The following is a 10,004-nucleotide window of genomic DNA, read 5'->3' as shown; positions in this document are numbered from 1 at the left end:
AGTTTAAACTCTAATTCAGGACCATGAACACCTTTGCCATTCTGTGCGGTGTGTGTCAGTGGGTCTGGTCTCCACATCTTGGGATCAACTTACGTGGCATGAGTTCACCTTAGGGCTGAAGCAAGGAAGCGTTAAACCATCTGTTGAAAGTCCCAAATAATCCGAAAGTCAAAACAAACTAGATGAGGCATTCTGGGTTGGAGCGCACATTCGTCTCAACGAGTGAGATAATGTAACGTGCAGTACTGTGCTGAGATTAATTCAGGCTCACGGGACTGGCTGGATCTGGCAAGGCTTACTTTAAAGGTGGAGTTAAAAACACATGTCCATATCCAATTTTGTGTAGCAAGCGATAAATGGCGAGCTCTGCCAAAGTCATTTGTAATTTTTAAAAAATGCAATTTCAAACAACATCTTTAGCTCTCCAGCGAAAGGTGGTGTAGGACAATGAGAAGCGATCTGTTGTTCTCTGAGAGCGCGGAGGTGAGACTTGTGAAATCTGCTCCGTGTCAGCTCTGAGACCTTGGACGGGAGACGACACTTTGAGCTTTCACTTCTTTAACTGTCAGCGGGATAAATGATGTTTTCCCCAGATAGCTATGATACAGGAAGGTCCAAATGTGATGATGAGTTTGAAAAATTACCAAGTTTGATATACTTATTCGGCCAGTAACGGTTACAGAACACTGTGCTAGGATTAACAGGCTTAGTACAAAGATGAATAATAAAAGATAGATAATAGAATTTCGATCTCATATGCTCAGCGTGTGGGGGAAACAGGCATGTAAACAAATACGACCTATTGCAAATGCGTGTGAAGAGGACACGGTAGGGATCTCAAGCGGTGAATTCGGTCAGAGGAGCCAGGGCCGGCGTGTGCAGAAGGTGACCTGCGCAGGCGCCGCCAGGCAGAGGGCATGGGAGGGTAGCACTGGCAGAGGCTGCCAGGCGGAGGCCAGCATAAACGAAGGTGTGCAAGCATGAAACGGCACGGCTCGTTAGAGGCAGTACGGAACTACACAAGTATCTTCTGTTCTTGACTAATTTGTATCAGATACGTTAACAGCTATACTGATGATATTAAGTCAAATCTTAATTAAACCAAGAGCTGATGCATCCTTATGAGAACACAGAGAACGTATTGACTTTTATAGCCGCCTTCCCTGAATATAGTCTAAAAGGCAGCCGATAGTGCCAAGAGCGAACTCGCAAATGGATTTCGTGATGTGGTAAAAAGTTATGGGCAGTGTCTCTCATCAATGTGATGGTGTATGAAAAATGTCGTTTGTTACATTTGCATAGGTGAGAAGACGTATTTAGAAAGAATTTAAAGTGATTTTTTTTTAAGGCATCCATTTGCCACAAATATTTATGTGAGAAAAAAATAATGAGTTTTCAGAAAAAATACTCAAATTACCCAAAATAAATTTAAATGACCATGAGGAATAGTTTCTCCTTCCTATGCAGCTGCTCATGGCGGCTCCAAATGGACTGTCCTTACTCGGTGTTTGAAAAAAACGGCCTCTGGAATCTGGTCCTATTGCATCACCTATTGAACAGGTGGCAGACATTTTTCCTTAAAATTCCTTCCTGTTTGACTATTGCATTTTCTGTTTTAATAAATATTTCCAAGTCTCAGGGGATTCTATATATTAAACCAGAGTCAATTTCTCAAAGAAACAGGACCATATTCTCTACCATCTGTGCTTATGATCTTCTTTTCCAGAAAAATATTCATTTTAATTTGTCCCCTGAGTTTTGAAAATTCTCCAAGAATTCTCCATCCCCTCCTTCTGACCACATATCCACCTACTCATACTTTCATTCTATTACCATTAGTTCCCTAAACTTGTCCGTTCTGTTTTTTTTTTTTTTCCCCATGGTTTTGTACTTGTTTGGGTTACTTTGTCATGTGCCCAGTTTTCGTCTGACTTGGAACTTGGTGACTTACAACTGAGTCACTGAGCCACTTCCTTTTCTTAAATACCATACTGAAAACAGGAGCGTCATCGGAAAGATTAATTGAAAGAAGAAGCGTGTAACTTTCTAAACTGGTAAGGTCAAGATTTCCCTTAGGATTTAAAGCCCTTTAAATTCTATTTCCTTGTTTTGTTAACCTTTTGGAGATAAAGATAGGGAGAGGTACCCCTCAAAAATGAGGACTTTTTAAAGTGGTACTTAAAGTTCCTCTAACTTTTTTATTGAGACCCATTTCTACTTTTATTTCCAAATTACTTTTTTTAAAAAAAAAATATTCTGGAATTTTCCCCCACATTATAAAAATTATACTGTTTTGACCTATTAGCCTCATTGAACTTCTTTATAAATCACAGAAATTCATTCAGATTAGTTTTTTTTTTTTATTTTTTCAATTGAGAGATGAAGCAGAGATTTATCCAAGAGAGACGTTTCATCAAACGCAGGAAGATCATCGCAATCTCACAAGAGACGAAATCAGGAACTGGAGGATGTGCGTTCAAGCTGCCTTCTCTACGTGACATGATCATTTGTCGCTGCTGCTCCCTGCTGCTCTGCTTCGGTTTTCTTTTTGCCTTTACCCTGATTTCTTTAACGATCTATGTACACAACAGAACACGTCTTCGCCAGCCCTTCATGACAGCTCATGCCAGAGGTGCAGCAGAAGCTAAGTATGTCATTCTGTGAACCAAGTCCAATCGTGGAATATTATAGACAATGTGGAATCGAGGAATGGAAGGGTAACTTCATAAGTAGGGGCAGAATTGAAAACAGGCTGGAAAAAATCTTTTTAACACGGCAGGTAGCAATATTATGGAATTAATTTACATATTTATAAAAGGGACACACTCCAAAGCAGTGATGATCGGCTGGAAACTAACCAGCGCAGGTGTGGCGGGAGTAGGATCCCTCCGAGAGGCCGGCGCTACGACCGGTGTCCTGCCTACATGTGAGCAGGGAGCCCAGCCAGTGGCTCTGCCCGTCTGCAGAGCGAAGGAAGTGGCCCCATCTGGCCAGCGTGCTCTGCCTGATTTGGCTCCCAAAACGAGCTGCCCATTCTGCCACGCTGCCTGAGCAGCAAAGCTTCTTTATAGCCCTGCGTACTGCCGAGTACACTACCAAGTCCCACCTGACCGGGAAGCCTGGCCAGAAAACCCAGGCAACGGCGGAGCCACCCACAGCCGGGCTCAGGCAGGACAACCACCCGGCAGTCCTGGCTGACCGTTCCCAGCTAGGGCCGATGCCCCTCCCCCACTCGGAGCTCGGGCAGTGATCTCGCCCTCAACAGACACAACAGCAAGCCCACCTGCCCAAGAACAGCAGCAGCTGACCCGCCTAAAGCCCAAGCTGAGGTGACTGATGAAGGAACGTCTCCCCCAAAGGGAACCGGTGGAGGCGGGAAGGAGGGCCACCGACCTAAATGTGCAGCTTCCAGGGCAGGGGATCAAGGAACACAAAAATCAGGTAAATGACTTTCCTGAAGAAAACTAATAAAGTTCAGTAGCAGACCCCAAAGAAATGGCTATCTATGAACCGTCAGACAAAGAATTAAAAAAAATTCTCTTACAGAAGTTTAGTGCATTGCAAGAACACACAGATAACTAAACGAAATTGAGAAAATTATGCATTAACATTATAAGACATAGAAGGCCACTGTATAATGATAAAAATGACATCCCATCAAGAAATTATAATAATTACAAATATTTGTACACTCAATATTGGAGCGCCTTAATATATAAAGCAAATACTAAAAAGAACTACAAGGAGAAATGAAGAGCAATAAAATAATAGTTAGGGGCTTTATTACTTCACTCTCAACAATGGATAGGTCATCCAAATGCAGGATCGGCAAGAAAACAGTGAATTTGAACACTATAGATCACATTGACCTAACGGATACATGCAGAACATTCCATACAACAATAGTAGAATACACATACTTCTCAAGAGTACATGGAACATTTTCTAGGAACGACCAAGACAAGTCTTGGCAGACTTAAACAGATTAAAATTATACTCAGTATTTTTTCTAACCCAAGTGGCATGAAATTAGAAATCAGTAACAGGAAGAAGCTGGAAAATTCACAAAATACACAGAAATTAAACAACATTCTCCTGAACAAGAAACAGATCAAAGAAGAAATTAAAAGGAAAATAAAATAGTATCGTGAGACAAAGGAAAATGTAAATACAACATATCAAACTTTATGGCAGGAGGCAAGAGCAATTCTAAGAAGGAAGTTTATACTGATAAACACAAATCTCAAGAAAATAGAAAGATCTCAAACAGTCTAACCTTACACTTTAAGGAACTAGAAAAGAGAACAAACTAAATCCAAAGTTAGCAGAAGGAAGAAAATAATAAAGATCAGAGCAATAAATGAAACAGAGAACTGGAAAACAATAGAAAAGATTAATGAAGCTTAAGAGTTGGTCCTTTGAAAAGATAAACAAAATTGACAAATCTTTAGCTAGACAAACCAAAAAAAAAAGGGGGGGGGATACGAATCAATAAAAACTATAAATGAAAGGGACATTACAACTGATACCACAGAAATACAAAAAAATCATAAGAGACTACTATAAATAACTACATACTAACAAACTGGACAATCTAAAAGAAATGGATAAAATCCTAAAAACCTACAACTTACCAAGACTGAATTAGGAACAAACAAAAATCTGAACAGAGCAATAATAAGTAAGGGGACTGAATCGATAATCAAAAACATCCCAACAAAGAAAAGCCAAGGACCAGATGGTTTCACTGGTGAATTCTACCAAACATTTAAAGAAGAATTAAGGCCAACCCTTCTCAAACTTCAAAAAATTGAAAAGAGAACACTTCCAAACTCACTTTACAAGGCCAGCATCACCCCGATATCAAAGCCAGATAAAGACAATACAAGAAAAGTAAACTACAGGCCAATATCCCAATTGAATATAGATGCAAAAATTATCCAGGAAATACTAGCAAACTGAATTCCGTAGCACAATAAAAGGATCACGCCCCATGGTCCAGTGGGTTCATCCAGGATGCGGAGGTGGTTCAACCTATGCAAATCAGTAAGTGTGATCAACCATATTAATAAAATGAAAGATTAAAAAATCATATGATCATCTCGATAGGCATAGAGAAAGCATTTGACGAAATTCAACATCCACTAATGATAAAAGAAAAACTGTCAACAAATTAGATACAGAAGGAACGTACCTCAACATAATAAAAACCATACGTGACAATTCCATAGCTAATGTCATTCTCAATGGTGAAAGGTCAAAAGCTGTTCTCTAAGATGAGGAACAAGACAGGGGTGCCCACTCTCCCCGCTCTATTCATCACGGTACCAGAAGTCCTAGCCCAGGGAAATCGGTCAAGAAAAAGACACAAAAGACATTCAAATTGAAAAGGAGCAAAATTATCTCTATTTGTAGACGACATAGTTTTGTACAGAAATATGGAAAATAGAAAATTCTAAAGACTCCACTAAAATACTATTAGATGTAATTGATAAATTCGGCAAAGTTGTAGGATACGAAAATCAGCATTCCTATGTACTAACAATGAATTATCTGAAAAAGAAATAAAGAAAACAATTCTGTTTACAGTGTAGTCATGTGCTGCTTAACGATGGAGATACAGTCTGAGAAATGTATTGTTAGGCAATTTTGACACTGTGTATCCATAGAGTGCAGTAACACAAACCCAGTTGGTATTGTCTACTACACACCCACGCCTATTATACAGTCTATTGCTTCTCGGTCACGAGCCTGTACAGCACATCACTGTACAAAACAACATGCGCTTAGATAAAGCACAAGAGAAAACATGCAGACTATATATAAACAATCTCGCAGAAATGGAGTTTGGATGCATGGTTGCCAGAGGCAGGAGCTGGGAGTCGGGGACTTGGATGAAGGCAGTCAAAAGGTATAAATTTCCAGTCACAAGATGAATAGGTTCTGGAATGTAATGTTAACAATACTCTTGCATATTTGAAAGTTGGTAAGATAAGAGAGAACATCTTAAAAGGAACTAATTCACAACAAAGGAACTAATTCTCAACAAAGTATCAATGCATGTTATGGGAGAAAATCATTTTTTATTTTAGTCAGCACCACTAACCTAACTTCTTGTTATCACAGGGTTCAAAATGAGGAAGTAAAATTGGTTTGACTTAATTTTGGTAAAAAAAAAATTTAACTTTGATCTCAGCAAATATAATACAAATGGGAAAGAATAATTTGGTCAGAGATAGGCCAGAAGACATAAAGAGGAACTGAAGCCAGAGACTGTTAACTTTTATACTCGAAACTTATTCCTAAATATGTGAGAGTTTTCTACATAAGTTGACTTGCTAAAATTTGGTTGAATTTGATTTGAAATTTTTAGCAAAATTATAGGTCCTTTCCATCAAATAGATTAGGCACCTTAATTGTTGAAACAGAAAATCTCAGGAAGAATATAGTTTATATAAATATTTATGTATCATTTAAATATTACTTTATACATAACAAAAGAAAACAGAAAAGACTCATTCTTCAAGAGTTCCTTGGTTTATATGTGTATTTGTGTATGTGTTGATGACTTTTATTTTGATATTTCTCAGTTTTTACACTGATCATAGTCTTTATTCTGAAGTTTGATATTTCTTATATTATTTGAGCAGGTTTTATCCTTTTTCTGGTTAATCACATAGTATAGCACACAGTTGTAGTCTTATGAATTAGCAAAATGCCTATTATATTATCCAGGATTTATTTCGCTTAAATCAAAGTCCTATTAATTCATTCTATGTATTTAATTTCAAACTTTTAGCTTATATCTGAAGTTTAAAATGAGCATTTTTATATATTCTTACATATTTCACAACAGTCAAAATTTCACATTCTTATGTTTAATTAACAACGACATGTGTCGCACCTATTATGAAAAAGAACTTTTCTAAGTATGTTAAGAACATGGATCCTGCCCTGACAATACACACAATGTCTTATAGAAAATAAGATCTGCATAAAGAAGATTAATGCAAAGTAGTTACTGAAATGTTCTATAAAACGTAAGGTCACAGGAGAACAGAAGGGGTTTCAGCCGTCCTGGAACCATCAAATAACATCCTTGGAAGAGACCTGTTAGGAGCTCGTCTCCGAAGGGTAGTTAGTGTTACGACTGCTGATGAGGCAAGTGCTTTCTAGTTCCGCAGAAAGAGCGAAGGGGTGGGATTCGCTGGGGAAAAGGAAGCAGCGGTTCCTCAAGCCAACGCGGGAAGATGAGGTGGGGAAGTTGTACACAATGGTGCATCTCGAGTTGGCTGGTATTGGCCTGTCGTTCAATTTTCAAGAGTTTTGTTAGACGGCTGACATTTCAGTAGTTTAAAATTAGCCGTGATGGTGGGAGTGTTTACACCATGGAAACTGTCAAATGTTACAAATTAGAGCTGGGTTTGTTGGGATCTGGAAAGCTGGTTGTTAAACGTTTACCAGCATCCTACTTAGATACGGCTGGCCTGGAATGCCACATCCTCCGTATAATTCATCTTATACTGCTGGGTTTTGACGTCTGTTTTAGAATTTGCAGAAGATGCTTTGGACAAGAAAATAATTAGGCATAAGCGAGGGTTAAATATAAGAAAAGTACTTGAAAACGGGAGCATTTGACTTGGTGAGATGAAAGCCATAACTGTGTCTCCTGCTGCACTCAACAGTTCCAAGGCAAAAAAGAGGATAAGGCTGGTGGTGGAGGAATGATTCACATGATAGAAAAATTTAACAAAAGAACATATGTGATTATGGCAAGTTCTGACCATGAGCAAAGAACAATAATTACTGCAGTAAGTGAACAGCTTGTCATGAGGCCTACACGTCCGCCGACATGGCTCACGTCGCCGCTTGGTCTGGGGGGCGGGGACGAGCCCCGGCTAGTGGTTTCCCCCTAACGACGAGATCACTGCCTGCATGGCTCTCGCGTGCCGATGGCTGCGGACGGCGGAGGGCCAGCTCCTGTGTGGTGAATGGCTCTCTCCACATACGCCGGGGCTCAGATCACAGCAACTGAGCTTGAAGGAATCCCCTAGAAGCAAAGTGCTGTGTTCCCTAGATCAGGTCCCGTTCCTCTTGTCTGACGGGAAGGAATGCTCCTTAATTGTTTTCATCAGGAACGAGCTTGTTTACCAGAGGAGGAGACGTTCTATGAATAGCTTAGCTTGAGTGACATTCCAATAACCATAAAATAAGCATGAAAAAAAATTCCCTGAAGTCTTAATAATTGGCTTCTGTTGCCGAGGCCTTTAGGAAGCAAAAAGAGCAAAACAAGAAATGCTCTCCGCTTGGGAAGCCAGGGCAGAGACCTCCGGCCTGCAGCGCAGACAGGCTAGGGCGTGTGTGGACCCCGGGGACGCCGGCCAAGGTCTGTCCTCTGTGTCTGTGTATTTTTCTTGAAAGAAGATCCACAGTTTTTTACATTCTCAGCTGGATCTCTGCCAAGCTTCCTGCCCGTCCAATCTGCCATTCTACCTGCCACACCCAAAGGTCAAGAATCACTGGTTTGGCCATTCCTGGATATACACTTGTAGGAAATAGAAAGAAGATTCATGTCCCTTTATCAAAAACAGGATTGATATATTACCAGATGTTTTTTTTAGGAACTAGACCTGAGAGAGGCTTTTAACTGTTCTGAGGCCAGATATATTTTTATATGTTTTCTCTTTTGATGCTCATGAAGTGAACAAGGTATTCTCTCTCTTATTACCCTCAATTGAGAAGTCAGGGCTCCGTGGTCCTTAGCCTGGACTATACATCACTTTGGAGCTTTTTAAAAAGTGTGATGCCCGGATCCCACCCCCAAAGGCTCCGAGTTAACTGATCTGGAGTGGAGCCTGGTTCCTCGCATGTTGCCCGCAGTTCTCCGGGTGATTCTGGTGTGCAGCCCAGTTCAGAACCGCTAAGTTGGGCTACCTGCTCTAAGGACGGGATCTGTGTTTGGAAGCCGGGATCTGACCTGCTGCCCCCGGGCATGAGACTTATTAAAGCTTCCGCTCAATCAGACGATGAATAACAAGTTACTGTGTGAAGTAAGACAGGAATAATTTTTTAAAAACTTCATCCTACTCGAGAAGTAATGGGTTGCCCTAAAGAGAAATTTTTGGAGAAAAGGTCAAAGCAGTGAACGACGTACAAAAAAAGATGAATGGGAACTGCTAATAAGAACTGTCACTGATTCCACAAAAAAGTTAATACTTTAAATTTTTAAAAGGGAGTCAGCATGAAATAAAATTCTATACAGTGATTGTTAAAAAGAACAATTTCATTCAAAACTTTTTAAATTCAAGGTTGTCCTGTGATTTGAATATCTATTTTTACTTTGTTGCATTGGCCATGGTAAACGCCTCACTCTTAAATCTGTATAAAACGACAAACTGATGTGTTCAAGAAAAAGGAATAAAGAAACTTAGTACACTGTAAACAACTGTTTTATTGTCTTTGTCTGCTGATTCTAACGTTTAAGTCTGTTTTGGTTTGGTTTCGACTGATTTTTCTCATCATAATGGGTAACGTTTTCTCTCTTCTTTGCATGCCTGATCATCTTCGATTTTATTCATACTGTGGGTCTTATCCTGTTGGGTACTGCATATTTCTATATTCTTATACGCAGCTTGAGGATTGTTCTAGGATGTGGTTAAGCTACTCAGAAACAGTTCGGCCTTTCGATGTCTTCCTCTTAAGATTTTTTAGCAAGAGCCAGAGCAGCATTTAATCCAGGCAAGAATCATCTGAGTCCTCTAGCTAGTGTCCCATGGATGATGAAACTTTTTCCTGTTAACAGCCCTGCATGAATATCTCTACGGTTCCTTGTACCAACTCAGGCAATTTGTTTTCTTTTCTCAATTTATTCCTATTTATTCGTATTTATACAAACTTTTTTTATAGAAGAGTCTAAATCTCCTAACATTAAATTCACAGTCCTCTGCTTGACTGCAATCAATCGGTCAAGCTTTACTGACCTAATCATGTCTCAAAGCAGTCCA

Source organism: Rousettus aegyptiacus, unplaced genomic scaffold, assembly GCF_014176215.1.
Source record: "Rousettus aegyptiacus isolate mRouAeg1 unplaced genomic scaffold, mRouAeg1.p scaffold_m13_p_15, whole genome shotgun sequence".
Taxonomy (NCBI): domain Eukaryota; kingdom Metazoa; phylum Chordata; class Mammalia; order Chiroptera; family Pteropodidae; genus Rousettus; species Rousettus aegyptiacus.
This window is presented reverse-complemented; position numbering follows the sequence as displayed.